The 19,874-nt window shown below is 40.6% G+C and overlaps 2 long non-coding RNA genes across 6 annotated transcripts in view; one reads left to right on the top strand and one right to left on the bottom strand.

Moving 5' to 3' along the window:
* LOC123000635 (uncharacterized) overlaps positions 1–2,273 on the bottom strand; it is a 49,171-nt gene extending 46,898 nt beyond the window's left edge. The window contains exon 1 of one of the 2 annotated variants that reach the window (XR_006408732.2): positions 2,093–2,272. This is a non-coding gene — a long non-coding RNA (uncharacterized LOC123000635). Of the gene's footprint in view, positions 1–2,092 lie in introns of both variants that reach the window. The other variant, XR_008956331.1, reaches the window with a different exon arrangement.
* On the top strand, positions 1,015–19,514 carry LOC113248770 (uncharacterized). 4 transcript variants are annotated; one of them, XR_006408730.3, is made up of 7 exons: positions 1,029–1,135; positions 1,243–1,351; positions 1,646–1,828; positions 8,012–8,123; positions 11,566–11,630; positions 14,303–14,473; positions 18,420–19,514. It is a non-coding gene; the product is annotated as an uncharacterized LOC113248770 (long non-coding RNA). The 4 variants fall into 4 exon arrangements; XR_008956327.1 differs by having other exon boundaries at positions 1,019–1,135; positions 1,243–1,828; positions 11,566–14,473; XR_007188488.2 differs by lacking the exon at positions 1,029–1,135 and having other exon boundaries at positions 1,189–1,351; positions 11,566–14,473.
* The last annotated feature ends 360 nt before the right edge of the window (positions 19,515–19,874 follow it).

Genomic DNA, 19,874 nt, shown 5'->3' on the forward strand with positions numbered 1-19,874 from the left:
TTTTTGTTGATTAGAAGGAGAGATTACTTTGTTGTTTTGTATAAATAAATCAAAGTAAATTCCTCCTAAAGTGGGTGCCCCTATGGGGGAAAGCCTGAAAGAGTAAGATTTACAGTTGGGATAATAATACTGAGCCAGGGACATAGTTATGGTTTTTAAAATCCTCTAGCTCTCTAGAGCCTTATTTTTTGACCTCTCACCTGAGAATTTCTCTCTAAACTCCTCATTAGGGAGATTAGCTTAAAATAGCTTTAATATATGGTATATATTCCTTGAGCACATCCGAGGCTAAACAGTATTGTAGCTCCGTGCTGCTGGCCTTAGCTTACCCTTTAGTACTGCGGAGTTTCCCAGGATCCACTGTGGTCGGGCCGGAGTTTCCTTGTATACCTTTATGCCGGTTAGACCACAGCCTTCAGGACCCTCTGCTCTAGTTACACATAAACATCCCTACCCCAGCAAGCCAGAGCAAAAGTATCACCAGCAAATAGTTACTAACCGCCTGGTGTGCCTCTAGTAGTTGTATATGAAAAGGGAAGTAGAAATACGTATCAGATGGGTGATACAAAGAAGAGGGCCGTCAGTGGAGCAGGAGTCGAAGGTTGGAAAAGTAGATTGGAGCCGGCTATAGGCAGTTTTGCTACCTGGGCTGAGAAGGTCAGACATTTTCCTAGATGTAGGGAGCCCTTGAAAGTTTTTGAACAGAGAAGTGAAATGTGGGAGAGACTTTTTGGAAAGCTTAACTTGGCAGACATTCCAAGGTGGTTCAGAGGAGGGAGAGACTATAGGCTTGGAAATTAAGGATAATAAATCCAAGCATTAAACCATCTAGAGACTTGTAGTGACAATGGAATACTGAGTTATGAGGATGAATAGCGAACATTAACTGTGCGCTCTCCACGTGCCAACTGCTTTGTAAGCGCCTTATAGCATTAATATTTGCAACAACACTTTGAGATGGGTGCCATTAAATATCACTCTTTTTTAGACAGGGAACCGGAGTCTCAGAGCAATAAAGAAAGTTGTTGAGTGTTACTTGGTTAGGAAGTGCCAGAGCTCGGATACAAACCCAGGTGCTCTGGCTGCAAGCCGTCAGCCTCGACCATGCTCTACACTGCCTTTCAGCAATTGCTAGGTGAGTTTCTTGGTCCCTGGCCTTCCCCTGCCATTGTGGCAAGACTGGGACCCAATCTGGGACCATTGGTATGACTCTGCCTCATTGTCTATTATGTTTGTACACAGAACTCTACCTCAGACCGCACGCCCGCCCAGTTGTTGACTTCGAGACGCTCTGAACACTTGCCAGTGCTGCACTGATTTCAGAGGAGGCTTGTGAGCAATGAAGGTGAAGGTAAGGCACAAATACTACCCAAATATGATGAGTAGTCATGGGATGGCCATCAGATTGTAGCAGAAGGAAAGAAATTCAGATCTTCCTGCCCTGTTGCTCTCCGTTAGATGTTAACGATGTTACCTGTCTATCCTCCTTGACCTTGGGTCAGTGGTTATAGGACGCATTTACTTCCAAAATGGGAGTTTTGGAACTTACTTGCTAAATTTTTGGTGTTTTACTGGCATCCTTCAGTCACCATCAGATGAGAAAAATCTCTTGTGAACTCAAACTGACTACATGTTTTTCTCAAAGCTACTGTGAAAGATCTCCAAACACTTTGAGCCTGCAGATGTTCCAGGCCAATGCAGCCTTGTAAGAACAAAACCGAGAGTAGAGGTCTGCCATTGAAGTTTCTTCTAACACTACTCTTACAAATCAAAAGCCTGATGCAGAGTCAACCAGAGGGTGGCCTAATTACATCATGTTTAAATTAAGGTAATTCCATATAAACTATGAAGAACAATTTATGTGTATTTTTCTCATTATCAAACTTTCCTATATAAAGATAGCCATTAACTCTGAGAACATGAATTTTGTCTAGAGCTCTAGATTCATATAGCATTATTTTAAAAAATACTATCTAATAATAAACACTACAGCATTAAAGAAATTCTGTTGTAGAAAAACAGACAATGCTAAATTGTAGACCTAAACTATTTACACATGATTGTCATCATATCACACAATGGAGGAACTTACACGTGTTTGATTTGACATCGATTTCAACAAACACCGACTGAGGACTTGCACAGTATTATTAAATCCATACGATGTAGTTTCTACTGCGATGTTGGGTTCTCTGTGCGGAATGATATCAAGAATAAGTTGTTTATTGTTTCTGCAGGATGCCCTCTGGTCAGGCCTACCTAGCTCCGTTTAACCGCGTCAGCAGTTCCCCCTATCGATTACCTGTTGAGTAAATTTTTAAGTTGAAACTTTGACCAGGCAGGTATTGGTCTATTCCAGCAGATTACAGAGGAAAGCAGGCTTAGGAGGACTATTGAGAAATCTGGAAAACATTTTGTTCAGAAAGTCACATGTCTTTATTCCATAAGATAAACATCTAAATCTGAGTGGCTATAAAGAGAGTTTCTCTAATGTCAACATTTAAAGATGCATCGACAAACTTGTTGGTTTTCTATAAAAATAAGTTACTGAGATATGTAAGGGTAAAGTTATTAGAAAACTCATGAAACAAGTTTGAAAATTTCAAAATTATTCTTATTTGATATAGTATGGGTCCAGCTTTAGTCAGAATTGGTAATAAAAAGTAGGACATTTATTTTTTAACAGCAGAGAAAGTTCATCAAATCCTTGAGGAAAAGTTTAACATTTGGGTCACTCTTCCTAATGATATTGGGTTTGTAGCATTGACATCGATCGAAAACTAAGAATTCTATTTCTGCTTCGGAGCTTTAAAAATTGATTCTGTGAAATCAATTTTTAAGAGCCAACTTTCCCCAAATCCACATTTCTTATTAAATTTTACTTTATTCTACAGCATTTTAAAGAGTATTTTGCCCGTACGACTGAGACTTTTTTCTATTTAAACAATAAAATTCCTTAAAATGGGTTTTGGGCAGAAGACATATTAACAACTATGTTTTAAAAAATTTAAAAACCATACAATATGCAAATGTTTTATAATTTGGGTGGTATTTTTTAGAAACGTACTTTATTCATTTATTTTTAAGTAGGCTCTATACCCAACGTGGGGCTCAAGCTCATGACCCTGAGATCAAGACCGCACGTTCTGCGCTCTACCCTCTAAGGACTGAGCCAGCCAGGCACCCCCTGGGTGGTATTGTTTGAAAGAGCCCCTCCTTCCCCCTTCCCCATACTGGCTCAGGCCACCGTTCTGTGCAATCCTCTTTCTAGGTGTTTATACGCCTCTACAGCCACACTGGGACAGACAAACGTGACTTTTGAGTTTTCCCCTAACATTTTTATTCTATTTTCATAACATTAGTTTTCTTCATAAAGCAGTAACAGACTTAACAGGACAAATAATGTTTAGTTCACCAAATAGTTAGTAGTAAATTAATAGTTGAAACAGCCGATTAAGCACAGGTGTCTCATTAGGGAATCTTGTCTCTGGCCCGATGACTCCTGGTCACAGTTGGGTAATTCTTTGTTAGTGTCCAGGGCAATGTAGGAGCTGTGCTACACTCTGTCAGGACCATTAAACAGTTTGTTTCTGTCTCACATTATTGCTTTTATGATCAGAAAGAATAGGGCACTTGAAAGTCTCACCGCGGGTCACCCGAAACAGATTCTGATGACCGTCAACCATGCCCTTTTCTTTCCCTCTGTCTGTCTTGCCTTGTCTTTGACTTTCATCCTTTTTCCTTTTCCTAAGTTTCTCAGGCACCCATGATTGTTGTCGACTTGGGGGATAAAGCATACATACCCTTTACAAATGGAGTTACATTTGCCAAGTGGGTTATACCCAAATGCCAATGAGCACCGATTTCCTGGCCTCGTGCACAGCCCACACTGCAGTCAGAGAGACCCAGGTTTGAATCCAGCACCTGCTCTGTGACCATAACAAGCTACATGATGCATACCTAACTCAGGTTCCTCTTCCATAAAATGGGGGTAATATGATCTGCTTCATATGGCTGTCGTGAGCAAATAATGTATGTAAGATTTCCTAGCATAATCTCTCAGGGAAGGGTGGTTATTATCACCGGAGTGTCAGCATTTGCCTGGGGCTGGTGTGAGGGAGATAGAGAAAATCTCAGTAGATCTCGATCAGTCCCTTAGCTGCTGGGAAGGCACTTTCAGCATTTGCAAAATGTTTTGTGAAGAAGTGGAAAAAGTAGGGATCAAAAGTAAAGTGACCTGGGCAATTCATTGGGTAAGATATTTAGAATTAGACAAAGTTCAAATGGGTAAGTGCAAAAAGTTTACAGGACAAAATCAAAATGCTACCATGCCAGATGGGGAAAGGTGGACTTCACCTCAGTATGGCAGCCCTGATAGAATTAGTTAAATAAATGCAGCTTCTTTATAAAGCCAATAAGATGGTGAGATGCATGAAAGGCAAAAGGCAGGAAATGGCCTGCCAGCTCTTCCCAGCACGGGTCTGACCCCCACTGTGGCTGCTTTGTGTCTCCCCTTGAAGGAGGATGTAGGGAACTGGCAGAACTCCAGAGAAGAGCAAAAATGTAATTAAGGCTTGGAAAATAAGGGCTAAGAGGAAAGGCCAGAGAGCTGTGGGGTTATTTAGTTTAGAGAATAAAGGTCTAACAGATTTGACAGGTCATTATAAGAAAGACATTGGTTGTTTCCCATCTCCACAAATAACAGGACAAGAAGAAAGAAGCTTGCATTGCACTTCAGAAGGTTTTGGGCTAGAGAATTATTAACACGGAGGCTCTGGAGGCTCTTCCTGGCAATCAGGGGATAACCAAGGATTACTGTACAATCGTGGCTCTGTCCACCCACTCCCATTTACATGCAAAGGAAGAATGAAGGTAGTATTCAAATACAAGCTTTTCCATTATTTTGAAAACAAACCAGGTACTCCTTGCCTGAAATCATTTAGTTGTTTCCAGTTACTAACAAAAAGTTAGTCTGAGGGTATAGACACAAATTAGATAGGTTCAGGATTTTCTGAGACAAAGCCTTGTTCCATTAGACTGGTTTTGGCCAACACCAACTAAAACACTCTTTGAGGCTACATCTAGTTACCAAATCTCATTTGCCTGTGACTTTCAGGGAGAGTTTGATGAACCCCAGTGCTGGTGTCCATATCGTTGCACGGTGAGACTATAATGAAGGGTTCTCTGCCTTCCATTTATCCTCTTAGGATGGGGTTGGAGAAAGTGGGGCTCCACAAGCCATTTCAGCTCAGGATGTGGTGGTGTCCAAGTTAGAGGGAGAGGAGCACATTTGCTTTAGTCAACATGTGGTCTGTCAATGCTTCCTGCTATCTTCCAATTTGGGTGACTGGCGGCCTGCTTCAGTTTGGATGCCTCCTCTGCTACTAAGTGAGGATTTCAAAAACTCAACATAGCTTTGCTCGACATATTTCTCTTCTCCTTTCCATCTACCATTCTTTCTATCATTTCTGTTATTAATTTTGAATTACATCAGAAATACAGAACAATTATGTTTTGGCATCTTTCCATGTCAGTATATATGATCTACTTCCCTCATTTTAAGTACTGCTTTTTTATTCCTTGGTATGGCTATACCGTCATTGATTTTTGCTATCATTTAGAAATATTTAAGATTAGCGATCATGGTGAAAGTCGGAATAACAGTTCCTTGTGGAGGGGAGGGGTACTGATTGGAGGTGGCATGTGGGAACGTTCTGGGAGCTGTAAATATTCTACTTCTGGCTCTGAGTGGTGATTACATGGGTGTGTATACATATAACAATTGTCTTGCTTGAAGACTTCACATACTTTATTGTATGTAAATTAAACCTCAATAGCAAAGTTTAAAAAAAGTGATTAAAGTCCTTATACTTTAAAAATATTATCAAGTATTAAATTATATATTATTTAAAAATTTATTTATTTATTTTATTATGTTATGTTAGTCACCATACAGTACTTCATTAGTTTTTGATGTAGTGTTCCATGATTCATTGTTTGCATATAACACCCAGTGCTCCTTGCAGTACGTGCCCTCCTTAATACCCATCACAGTGCTAACCCATCCCCCCTGTCCCGTCCCCTCTGAAACACTCAGTTTGTTTCCTGGAGTCCATAGTCTCTCATGCTCCCCCTCTGATTTCCTCCCCTTCATTTTTCCCTTCCTTCTCCTAATGCTATTCCTTATGTTCCACAGATAAGTGAAACCATATGATAATTGTGTTTCTCTGCTTGATTTATTTCTACAGACGTAGTGAAAAGAAGGGGCACATGCACCCCAATATTAAATTATATTTCTAAAGAAGTAAGGGGAGTGTAGAAAAAGAGAGTTGGGAAAAAAAAGGAGCTAACATTTATTAAGTACCTTCTGTCTTCTAAGCATGTTATGTAATTTCTCGTTTAATTAGCAACAAGTACTCTGTGAAGTGGGTACTCTTATTCTACTTTCAGAGATGGGGAATCAGGCTCAAAAAAGGTAAGTAAAGCGCCCAAGTTCACATGCACTTGGCAAGTAGCAGAGTCAGGATTTGAACTGAGATCATTAGGACTCAAGTTCTGAAGGCACCTCGTTCGGGAGAGGCTGTTAAACTGAAGAAGGTAGAGCTCAGAAGCTGAGTGCGTTGCCCGAACTTAAGCTCTGCGTGAGTGGCAGATCTGTTGATCCGGCCCACTGAGTCTTTTGAGCAGCAACTTACTTTCTTTCCGTTTGATTTTCAGAGTGTTTAACAAAGTTATTCCATTTTATATCCTATAAGAAAAGGTGTGAGGTGAGGATTTACCGATGAAGAAAGTACTAGAAGTTTCCTATCGTCAAAGATGCAAACATTTAACATTTATGAAAGGGTAAACTAAACTACTTGAGAGTCTGAGAACTTTCTTTTCATTTTAGCCCTGGGAAAACTTGGAAATTATATGCTTTTGTAGAAGATGATTTGGTTTTTAACCTCAGAAATGTGTCTGAGAGTTAGGGATTTTCCTTGTTTTGGAACTTGTGGATGATATATCATTTATTTAAAGATGGTAAGAAAGTTTAAATGACAAAGGAGAGGACCTGGGACAATTTAGGAAAACTCATTTAAAAGCATAAATTGCTTAAATCTCTATATCATTTTGGTTATAGAGACTAGCTCTCTCTTTTCTGGCTATTTCCGCTCAGTTTAATTCATTAGACTTTTTAAGATCTTCTTTTTTCTATAATTTTCATTAATAAAAACACTTATACTTTTTTCTCTTCGTTCTCCTCTTGATAATTTTCTTGCATTTGTCATTACCGAGTTATATATGTTTTATTATGTCTCAGCTCTTGGCATGAGGTTCTTTACATCAAATCCACTCAACCATGTTTTAGAGATTGGTAGTTGTGCTCTTTTAGCGATGACGGAGTCAGCAAGAACACATACTCCTCATACAATCAGTTCACTCCCATGACTGGAATAAACTCTATTCTGAAATGTTATTATCTATTGAGAACCATAAAACTTTTTAAATCCTCAAGAGGACATTTGCTAGAATTGTAAATAATAGAATCTTAGATTGTTAGCCACGAAGAGGTCTAATTTTTTTTACAGGAGGAAACACCAGCTCAGGGACCTTTGTGCAAATTGGTTACTTTCATCACAGTAATCTGACTCATATAACCTAAAGGAAATGGTATCATTTTTTTATAGCATTGATTAAATGAATTTGTAATGCCTGCTTCCTTAGTTGATTTGGTTTTGGAGGTGTGTGTTATAATGCAAGCAAAGTTGAAAATGGCTTTTGGACCCTCTAGTCATTTAGTTTATAAACATAGAAACAAAAGTAAAGAAAGAAAAAAAAAGAAAGGTACACTTATTTCTTTCAGCTATTTGGGCTCATTGGCATGAAGCTTGGTTACAGTGAGTGGAATCACCTTAGAAAGGCCCTCAAAGTTAGTGTTGACATGAATGAAAGGCATAGGCCTGTGTATTCCCTGCTAGAATATACATAATATGCTAATTAGAATCTTTTGCTATTTTTGACTGCTTCTCAGCCTCGAAGGACAAGACAGCCAAGTCCAACCACATGGTTATGGTTTTCTGATGATGCCAACTGCACAAAGCAATTCAAATCTATGATCTGACAGAGGACAGGTTTTGTTCAAGGTGAGTTACAACTACTTCAATAGAAATATATTTTGGAGTATTACCTCTGGAATATATCATTTTATGATATGAAAGTCTAGAAGGAAATACATTTCCCACTTCCCCAAATAAAATAGTTTTCTTGTTCTTCTTTTCTGATTACAAAAATAATGGGTTGATTCAGAAAATCCAAGCAATACAGAAAAGTATTTAAAAAATGAAGTCATCTTGGCACCCAAAAAATGTTAACATTTCTCCTGATATCTCTCTATGTATTTATTTTATCCATCTCTGTGTGTGTATGTGTGTGTGTATTTATATAAATGACATCATACACTTGTATACTTTGTGTTTTACTCAACAATCTGTCATGGAGATTTTCTTTCCTTAAATGAGTATTGAATTCTTTTTAACAGGTTCATAGTAGCCCATCAAATGGATATATCAGAATTTAACTAATCCCTAGTTAATGGACACTGGGTTGTTTCCAGTTGATTGGTATAAGCAATGTTCTTGTGTCTGTTTCTTTAACTCAAGAACTTCTCAGAAAAGTAGATAAATTCCTAAAAGTCCGGTCCGTGTCACCAGTTTGCTTTCCAAAAAATGTTCTTTTTAAATTTTACCAATTTTTATTGCTGCAACAACATTTGAGAATATAGAAGCAGATTTTTCAGTTCACTGACTTGGAAGTCTTCAAATATTCAAAATTCATATTCATTACTCTTGGCAAACAAATGTCAAATGTTCTTAATGACTAGATTGAGACATGTGCTGTTAATGATTAGTAGGCAAAACAAATCTTTCCAACTGTTTGCCAAGCCATCAGGAAAAAAAAAAAACCCCTTCTTCTTCCGTGTTCTTACAATGCTTTGTGTATACCTCTATGGAAGCACTTATTTGATTTTGACTTTTATTCTTAGGTGTTTTCCCAATTAAAATGTTAGCTCCCTGAGGGCAGGAACTGTACCACCAACCCTGCAAGGGTATTATAAAGTGTGTCTGTCCCTCATGAAACTTTGTGGGTGAATAAACAGCCACAGAATTTTCCATTTGCTACCTCGTTTAGCAACTTCTGCCTCCCTCTTTTTCCTTGGGTTTTGAAATATTAGTGTAATATTTGCCCAAGGCAAATAGACTTGGGGCTTGGGAGGCCACATTGTGTAATGAATGTTAAAATCAGCCTCGTTTAACTCTTGGCTCTCTGATTTATGAGCTCTGGGATGCTGGGCAAATTGCTTAACTCCTCTGAATCCTAATTTTCTTCTCTGTAAAATGGAGGTAATAGGTTCTACTTCAAAAAGTGTCGTACAGATTAAAGGAGGTCATACTTTAAAGCCTTTAGCAAGGTGCCTCGGGTCACACTTGATAAAAAGGGGCTATAGCTATTATTATTTCCTCAAAGGTACAGATATACTAAAAAAAAAAAAAAAAAAAAAAAAAGAAGTCGTTGGCTCTTTCTTGACCTCCACTCCACTCTAGCGGGCACATCAGCTTCTCAACCGGACACCACCAGAAGCTCCAAGTGGACAAGGATTAGGTCTGAGACTCGAACAAAATCAACCTGGAACATAAGTCCATTGATAAAAATTTATGTTTTTAAAACCAAAAGAGGCGCTCAGAGTATGGAAATAGGGAAAGAACAGGATTGGGCTCGGTATTAATAACTCCAAGAGTATTTTGTTAGTATAAAAAATAACTTTGGGCAGTCTCTAGCCTAAAGCACCACATTATACATCTCCAGGGGGAAAAAAACCCTAAAATGATAACGTTCAAGTTGAACTACGTGGACCTTTGTTCTTTCCTAACTAGCAACCAACCCTTTACAATGACAACCTACTTTCGCGGTTTTGGCCCGAGGACCCCTGCCGGTTTCACCAGGTTTGCCTTCACTACACTGGAGCATTTGCGGCTGAACTTACTTTTCACGCTACAGCGGAGGCTTGAAAATGTGGAACACCGGGTGGGCCTGCTCACTAAATTCCGGTCAGGTTTCTGCACCTGCTGCTGGAGACGGCTCAGGGAAATGCAGTGTCCTCAGTGTGCTTATTTCCAGCAGTGCTCCCCTCCGCTTGGATTTCTCGAGTACAAAGCCAGTTATCAACAGCAAGTACACTTCTAAAAAAAAAAAATCTAAAATGCAAAAGACCGCAACATCTTCTGCCCTGAAGCTGACTTCAAATTTGGGTGAAAGGTAGCTCTCTTTGAAAGGCAGAGTTTTAACAAAGATGAGCGAAATGCGTACTTCCTGAGACCAAGTAAATATCCTCTTCTATAGAAGCAAAGAAGCTTCTTCCTCTTCCTCTAAGGAAACCTGATCCTGATTCATTTTTGTTGTTGAAGACTTAGCAGAAACGCTTCACTTTGTAAAGGCTGTTACAACACAATGACCGCATTATCATTTCCATCAGGGCAAAGTGCTTCACCTGGCTTCAGGCCAGCGAGGCTCTTGTCATTGAGCACTTCTTAATGTCTGACACAGGCGAATACCTTCATGTTGATGCGTTCTGTATTCGTTTAGGAAGCATTTTAAAAACGTTCTTTTCACAGAATCTCAAGAGAAGCGGCCCCCGGGCTTGGCACGGGATTTGTTTCCCGGAGGTGGGTGGACGGTCAGGTGGTCTCTAAGCCGGTGTGAGTAAGGCCACCACACACTTCCAAGGCCGAAGCGGTTGTCGAATCAGTTCGGTGTGCAGAAGGCCTTTTGGTTCTCAAAGAAAACCTGTAATTGTAAAATTCCTCCCAGATTTCATTGTTGACATAGACATAAATAACGTTCCCTTGTCTTTTTTCTGGTTATGTGGTATGTGGTCATTCTGGATGTTTTGAAGAAGTGAAGTAAGACCCTTACGTAAACATCTTAGGGAAATAGCTAAGATCTAAAGCTAGCAACACTTCATAGTTTTGTCTACTAAAAAAAGACAAAGATTTTTTTTTTCCGGAAGATTTCTACCCTGCCGCCTCCACTTGTCTCTGGTTATCATTGTGGACTTTCGCCCCAGGAGACGATGTCTCTACGTAACAGTCATGTAATCCTTACTTCCCAACGAGAGCGACCTGAGTACTTACAAATAACACCTTCCACATGGACAGTCCCCCCATGGGACTGGAGTAGTGCCCCGCAGCAGGGGACACGCCAGAGAGGGTGGGGGGGACCTGGCGGCAGCACAGCTGCATAGCAGGCCTTTGATCCAATAGCAACACTGGGTCTAGCCAATTAGAGTCGTCTCTGTCCCTAGGGATCTGACATGGCAAGCATGCGGCAAGTACTTCCAAAGGCTTCTCTCCTCTTTGCTTAGATTGGCGGTGGGATGAGGATAGACTGTGGGAAGTCTAAAAGGAAAAACGAAGTATTTGTTTATTCATCCATTTCTTGATTATGAATGCAAACATTTCCTAAGTGCTCTGTACGGCCTGGGCACTGTGCTTAGTGTTGAAGGTACATTATCTCTCTTAATTCCTACAGCAACCAACAAGCCGGTACATTTCAACCTTCATGTAGCAGTTGAGGAAATTGAGCCTTTGGACAGGGTAAGAAACTTGCCCAAGGTCACACAAGGGTAAGAGGCAAAGCTGGGACTCGAGCCTGATGGGATGCCGAGGCTGTGTTCTTAACCACTGTGCTATACTGCCTCCCTGTGTTAGAACATCTTTTATCTTTTATCCACCACAGGGTGGAAGGTAAGTCGAAGAGAAGAAACCTGCTGGATGCTAGATGCCTGGAGATACTATTATATATGTTTGTCATTATATTGACATATGATTATAGGAAGGCACTTTAAATTGTTATGTTTATACAAACGATCAGGAAACTTAAATAGGCTCTAGCAAATGTAATTCAAGCTGTTTGATCTCTAAAATATGATTATAATGATCTCTTTCTGTTGGCCTCTGTCTGTCTCTGGTTTTCTGAAGCGATCTTTTGTTTTGCAGGAACAGTTGTTGCTGAGCAATGCCAGCTGCAGGGGAACCATTCATGACATTACCTCCTCCCCCCTCCTCCCCCTCCTCCCCCCTCCTCCCCCTCCTCCCCCCTTCCCTCCCCACCACCTCTGATCTTTGCAAGTGCGATTATTGTGAATATATATGATTGACAGAGATGGGAAGCTCTCACATTTATTTATTTCTCTTACAAAATTTACTTAAGCAAAAGCATCTCCAAAAGAGACCCCAGCATTGTATCTGGTTCACATACCACCCTTCAGGGGGGAAAAGGGCTGCCAATACAATTTTGTTGGAAGATGGAGAGGCAGAAGGAGGAGGAACAGTGTGGGGAATTTTAAGCACTCTGATTCTCATCGTCTCCTATTTTGGGCACCCTGAGGGATAGTTACATCCCAAAGCACAAATTAGAGTAAGGAGAACTTCTGAGATTATGTAATGTCCTCTGCTAGAGACATCAGATTTAGGGTTGGTCTAACTGACTTCGACTACTCATTTCTGAAAATTGCCCCTGGGATGCAGAGTCATCCTTAAATTAAGCCTCCCCCTTGTTCCACATTCTGTGGGAGGGAGTATGCTCAGATAACCAAAATCAGACAACCATACAAATATCCCGAATCTGTACGTATGCCCCGGGTCTGCCATACAAGTATAAAGCTTCTGGTTACAGTGGAGGTTCTCAGTCTTCTCTGTTAGGCCTTCAAGTGCTAGACGTACTGGCAGCACAAATGAAGGGCTTCAAAGAACCGAAACTACACCACCCTTTCCAGGAGGATGGAGCAATATCTCTTGGTGTCCACGGAAGTAACTGCAGCAAGAGCACGGCTGATGGGTTTGTCTTCCCCACTGTCTGTGTCTGAGAAAGGCCGTTTGCTGCCCTTACTTTGTTCATGAAACAAAGTGCTTGCATGTTTCAGAAAACAAGCAACCTTTCTTTGTTGTTGGTCTGCCACGATGCCACATCTTTTCCTCTTTGCAAGATGAATCCTGACAGACCTTATAACAGTATACATACTCAGTTGCAGCAAAGATCAGTTTTACAAAATTTGGTAAAATGATCAGATGCTGGGATGCCATAGCACACTGTTTAAAAAATACTGCTGGTACAGCTGAAAAGTAAGTCATGGTAAAAGAAAGAGCAGAATGAAAGACACAGAAATGTACGTCAGGGTGCTTGCCCGGGTGGCCCTGCACAGGCGTCTAAAAGCAGACCTTTAGCCTTCTCCTTGCCGAGCAACAATACTAGGTTGTTTTTTGTTTCAGTGACAGAGTTGGACATGAGGTAGCTTGGTGAAGCCTGGATAATGAGTCAAAAGTTTCAATGGATTCTTACAGTTTGATGGTTTAGAGGTGGATATGTTGGAAAACAGCATTAAAATATACATACTTAAAAGTTGCGCCTGTTTGGTATTAAAAGATCAGGTTGGCAAGAGCCCGCCCTGCATGTCGAGAAGCTTGTGGTGTTGTCACTCCCTGTTCAGAACGACTCACGTGATTTGAGGGAGATTAGGCAAGTTTATTTTATTCTTATGCACATTAATTTAGGAATTTGCCTGGAAGACTTCCCCTTTTTCTTAAAGCAAATGCCTAAAGTCGGTCCCTTTTAAGTAATGCAGAATTCATTTTCTTCAACTTTCTTAGTATCATAGCCAAATTAAATCCTGAGTAACTTTGAGAAATGGAGCTGAAAGAGAAAGGATGAATAAAACCCAACAAATTTCATTCAGAGGTAGCCTGTCCTTAATGCCTACATGCAGTGTGGCTGGGGCAAAGCTACATGGTTCAAGTATTTGTTGATGGTCTACCACATTCCTAGTCTACAGTGTAGGCTCTGGGGATAATCAAACTGGACAAGACAGGTAAGTTCCTGCTGTCACTGCTCTTAAATTTTAGTGGGAGCGGCAAATGATAAATAAGTATCCAAATAAAAATAAATTTTAGAGAGGAATAGAAAATGATTGTGTGGGAAGGAAGCCATGAGTGCTAATTCAAAATGGGTATTTAGGGAAGTTCTTTGGATAAGGAGACATTTGAATAGAGGATTGATGAGCCATGTAGGTATCTATGGCAACCATATTTCAGGCTGGAGAAAATGGAAGGCAAAGAACCTGAGGCGAGCTCCCATTCTGACTCTGGGTTCATCCATGTGACTTGCTTTGGCCCATGGAATGTTTGCAAACACAATGGCAAGCAATGACTTGCAAAGCGTGTGTGTTTCTTCTTGCTGTCTTACATGATTGGGCATATTTTCTTTTTTCAAGTCTGCCTTGTCTTGAGGACATGCCCAGGCTAACCTACTGGAGATGTATGACAAACATGTGGAGAAGAACCAACACCATATTAAACCAGCCACCCAACTCCTAAACATTTGAGAATGCTCAGCGAGGAGCAGCTGTAGTGCCTTCCCAGTGCACGCTTTTGACTACAGACACGTAAGTGACTCAAGTTGGGACTAGGAAAGTCACCTGCTGACCCATAGACTTATGAGCACTAAAAATGTCTACTGTTTTAAGCCACAGAGTTTGGGGATGATTTGTTATGTAGCACCATTGGGGCAAGAGACAACGGTTATAGGCCCTCAAGCTTCTTTGCATGTGGCCTTGTCCACCTCTTCACCTTTGTGTCCTACCATCCCAGTGCACTTTAAGTTCTAGACAACTGATTTATCTGAAATCCCTGAAATGAGACATGGTCCCACGTGAATTTCTATACGCTATTCTCATTTCTGAAATGCACTTCCTGCCCATCTTTGCCTGGGCGACTATCCTTCTATCAAGGCTCAGGTCAGGTGTTGTTTCTCTGGAAAGTCATCCTGATGCCCATGCTGGGTTAAGTGCTCCTTCCCTGTGCCTTCATGAGCTTCTCTAGTACAGAAAGCACGCCCATGGTTACAATGTAGTATACCAAGTGTTGTCTCTCCCCTATGAGCGGAAGTTTCCCAAAGTCAGAGACTGTGTATTTTTTGTATCCTGAAGGTAGTGTTTGACGTAAAATATAATCTCTACACACACTTATAAGCTTATTAAAGACATTTATTTACCTTAATGTAACAGAGTTCTAAGTCTCACAAAGAAAGGAAGAATTCTAAGAGTACAGGGAAGTCTTCATAGAAGAGGTAGAAATTGAAATGCTCTTTAGATTTAATAGGTGGAGAGGGCTTGGGAGGTAGAGAACATTTCAGGCAGAAGTAGTAGCCATGAACAATGGCAAAGTGTTATGCTGCTGTTTGAAGCATCCAATACTATTGTAGTGGAGGATTCGTGAGCAGGTGTTATAAGAGGCAGGGCCATTTTGTGGGAATTGAAACAGCATGTTAAAACATTCGGGCTTCATTTTTCGGGAGAGTGACCCCATAAGAACCATATTTTAATGGGTTACTTTGGAAGAAGTATATGGGATGTTTTAGGGGCCAGAAGAGAAAGAGACTGGATATGTGGAACTATCTACATGTGGCATTTGGAACAGTTCAGACAAAAGGAAATGATGAGAGTGGGAATGTATAAGAATATACATAACATAGTAATCAAAGGTGGGAGTTGGGAAAAGGGAGATAACTGAAGATTACTCTTAGTTTTCTCTCCTAGTATCTGCGAAGAAAGAACAGACTTAACAGGACTTTAAAACCAGTTTGGACATACTGGCTTTGAAATGTATATAGGTGGAGATCTCTAGCAAGCAGAGAGAAATGTGGACTTGGGTCTGAGCTGAGAACTGGCACATTTGGGATCTTTTGTCCAGAATAGATTGTTGGAGGAAAAAAAGCCCAGGGAGATGAGAAGTTCAAGGGCTGATCTATGCATAATGCCGTTATTCAGAGGACAGTAAGAGAAAGTGGGGCATGCAAAGGAGACAGATACAGTAGAAACTAGAGTCAGATAGAGTAGCTGGTGGATAGTGCAAAGGAGGACCCTAAGAATGGAATGAGGTTCCAGTTTCAGATAGGAAGAAAATTTGATGGGAACAAGGACTAAGAAGTGGCTAGAGGATTTGATCATGTTGATGTCTTTGAGAAAAGAATGTTTTGGTCTGTGGTTCTGGATTTTGAAGTCAAATTATAAGGATTGAGTTGGGATAAATGAGAAAGTGGAGACAGAGAGTGTAGATTCCAAGAAATTTGATAAAGAGAAGAAAAAGAGAGATGACATAGTAGCTGAGGGTCAAGAAAAGACATTCATATGATTTGGACATTTGTGTAGTTAAATGGGTGGGGTGGGGGTGGGGCTGGAATAAAGGATGGCTCAAAAGCTCCCAGAGGCCAATGCTTATAGCAGCAATGTCCACAATTGCCAAAATATGGAAAGAGCCCAGATATCCATAGACAGATGAATGGATAAAGAAGATGTGGTATACACACACACACACACGCACACGCGCACGCGCACACACACACAACGGAATATTACTCAGCCATCAAAAAGAATGAAATCTTGCAATTTGCAATGATGTGGATGGAACTAGAATGTATTAGGCCAAGTGAAATAAGTCAGAGAAAGACAAATACCATATGATTTCACTCATATGTGAAATTTTTTAAAAAAGATTTTATTTATTTATTTGACACAGAGAGAGACAGTGAGAGAGGGAACACAAGCAGGGGGAGTGGGAGAGGGAGAAGCAGGCCTCCCGCCAAGCAGGGAGCCCAATGTGGGGCTCAATCCCAGGACCCTGGGATCATGACCTGAGCTGAAGGCAGACGCTTAATGACTGATTCACCCAGGCACCCCTCATATGTGGAATTTAAGAAACAAAACAGATGAACGTAAGGGAAGGGAAGGAAAAATAAAATAAGATAAAAACAGAGAGAGAGGCAAACTGTAAGAGACTTGTAACTATAGGAAATAGACTGAGGGTTGCTGGAGGGGAAGTAGGTGGGGGGATGGGGTAACTGGGTGATGGGCATGAAGGAGGGCATGTGATGTAACGAGTACTGGGTGTGATATGCAAGTGATGAATCACTAAATTCCACCCTGAAACTTAAAAAAAAAAAGAGTAGAATTGAGAACACATAAGGAGAGGTTTGCCTTTAGTAGGGGGAACTGCACTTCTTTTCTTTTCTTTTCTTTTTTTTTTTTTTTAAGATTTTATTTATTTATTCGACAGAGATAGAGACAGCCAGCGAGAGAGGGAACACAAGCAGGGGGAGTGGGAGAGGAAGAAGCAGGCTCCTAGCGGAAGAGCCCGATGTGGGGCTCGATCCCATAACGCCGGGATCACGCCCTGAGCCGAAGGCAGACGCTTAACCGCTGTGCCACCCAGGCGCCCCTGCACTTCTTTTCTTGATACAGGATACAGAAGAGTATTTTTCCTTCACCATTATGGGGGACAACCATGGCTTCACACAGTTCGTATTTGGGCCACAGTCAGAGACAAAATGTCGAGTGATCAGACACTTGACATGGCATGGCAATGGCCATTTTTAAATATCTTGTCTTAGAGGTTTAAACTATTGAAAAAACTAGATGTGAGTATATTAGTCTTGTCAACAACTCTATTTTTTACATATAACAAGGGAATATCAAACTGTTAAGGGATAAAACAAAAACACATGGCTTTCTAAAGGGGGGGAAACCAAGCAGATGATATTTATTCTAGTTTATTATGCTAGTTTATTCTTAATAATCAGCTTTGCTTATGTCTCCAAAATTTGGGGTATTGGGAATAGATAGTAATTTTGGTGTATTATAGACACAACCATTATATAGTCTTTAAGTGGGCCATTCCCTCATTTAGCTTTAGTATTTTGTAAAATAGAAAGACATTTTTATAGCTAGCTTCAAAAATAAACCCATAACTGTGTATACAAATATTTTCTTCCTTGTATAATTAAGCCTGCAGTAGGTACATACATGTGAAAATATTTGTATTGAAGTAGTAGAAATTAATAGATAATTTAAATTCATTCATGAAAATTCTCTTCAGTGTGGTTAAGGCTTCTATGACAAAAACGACTATCCAGAATTGATCATTGAACCAAGTCTTTATATAAGGAACTGCTGAAGTGGGGCTTCTCATTGCTATGTTGGTTTGGTTTAAGGTATTTCTAGTACTCTAAGTCCACTCTTTTATAAAAATATTTGGGTGACTTATAATTTTTTTTTTTTCACTGAGGTTGCCAAGATATGGGTGCAAAAAGACTAAGGGCAAGCAAGGTTGTTACAGGTGGATAGCCATTCTGTCCAGCGGCTTTTTATGTCCTTTGCAAGAAGTGAACTCTCCATCCCCTGCCCCCCGTCACCTCTTTTCCTTGTGCCCTTGCACAGAGGTTGATGATATTCTGTAAGGACCAGCTGGGGAGTTGCCGGGGCCCTCAAAAGGAGGGCTGCTTTGATCTCTGCTCGACCCTAATCTTTTGGGTCATGTCTCTCTTTTTTTTGTCAGGGGAAAGGCCATGTCTCTTTTGGTGGATTCCTGGTTCATGGTGGTGTCCGGACAAGGAAAAAAGGCTGTCCCTGCACTTTCGACTGTGGGGTGCTTGGCTGCGTGTCCCAGTTCAGATTCCAACACACCCTATATCGAAGAGGAAGCTTACAAGTCTGAACTTTGGTTTGGGTAACTGAGAGTGAAAGCATTTTTCTTCTGAACTTTCTGAACTTTCTGAACGCCCCAAGGGAAACACCTTAATACTAGAGCCCTAATACAGAACATTAGAAAATTTGTGTTTTTGGCGAAGAAAAACTTTGATGCACAAAACAGATGATACAAGCAACCCTGTCTCCCTGAATGGTTGTTATTTAATCTATTTAATAAATTTTGAATTCTTTGGAGATAAAGCAAAATGTAAGGAAAATAGGAGAAAAAGGAAGATGAGGGTTTTTTTGGTCATTATCGTTTAGAGATACCAAGATACAGAACTTATTATTCTTTTTTAAAAAAATATTTTATTTATTTGAGAGAGAGAGAAAGAGAGCAAGAGCGAGAGTGAGAGCAAGCAAGGAGTGGAGTAGAGGGAGAGGGAGACCATCTCCAGCAGACTCTGCACTGAGCACAAAGGCGGATGTAGGTCTTGATCCCATAACCCTGAGATCATGACTTGAGCCAAAACCCAGAGTTGGACCCTTAACTGACTGAACCGCGGGAGCCCCAGGGTGTCTATAATTCTTAACGAAAGTTCCAAGAACATCTGATTTTTTAAAAACAGAGTAAACAAAACTAATAAGCAATTATCATATGGTTTTACTCATTTATGGAATGTAAGAAGAAGGAAGATTGGTAGGAGAAGAAAGGGGGGGTAAACAGAAGGGGGAATGAACCATGACAGACTATGGACTCTGGGAAACAAACTGAGGGCTTCAGAGGGGAGGGGGGTGGGGGAATGGGATAGGCTGGTGATGGGTATTAAGGAGGGCACGTATTGCATCGTGCACTGGGTGTTGTATGCAAGTAATGAGTCATGGAACTTTACATCAAAAACTTGGGATGTACTGTATGGTGACTAACATAATATAATAAAAAATATTATTAAAAAAACCAAAACTACAAAAGAGAATTCTACTTCCTGGGGCCTTCTCAGGGGCAGGCATCTTAATGGGTTTCACTTAAGTGTCCAAGAGAAAATTGGCGCGTCACTCAAGTTTAGCTGTCCTGCTCTCATTTTCTACAGCTCTGAAGAGCTGATACTGGCACTAAGGCAGCGCTTCCCGTGTTTTCCCTGATGATTAACAGGCCAAGTCTCCATTTCTTCCAACTCTTTTTGGCTCTTCTCACTCATCAGGCAACTAACTAAGGGCACCAATCCCTTTCTTTCCATGTCCATGTGTAGGGAGGTAAGACAGTGACGAACCACACATTGCTATCCGCCGACAGGACATGCTTGCTAATAATCTAAGTCCTGAT

This window comes from Ursus arctos, unplaced genomic scaffold (genome assembly GCF_023065955.2).
Source record: "Ursus arctos isolate Adak ecotype North America unplaced genomic scaffold, UrsArc2.0 scaffold_1, whole genome shotgun sequence".
NCBI classification, from domain to species: domain Eukaryota; kingdom Metazoa; phylum Chordata; class Mammalia; order Carnivora; family Ursidae; genus Ursus; species Ursus arctos.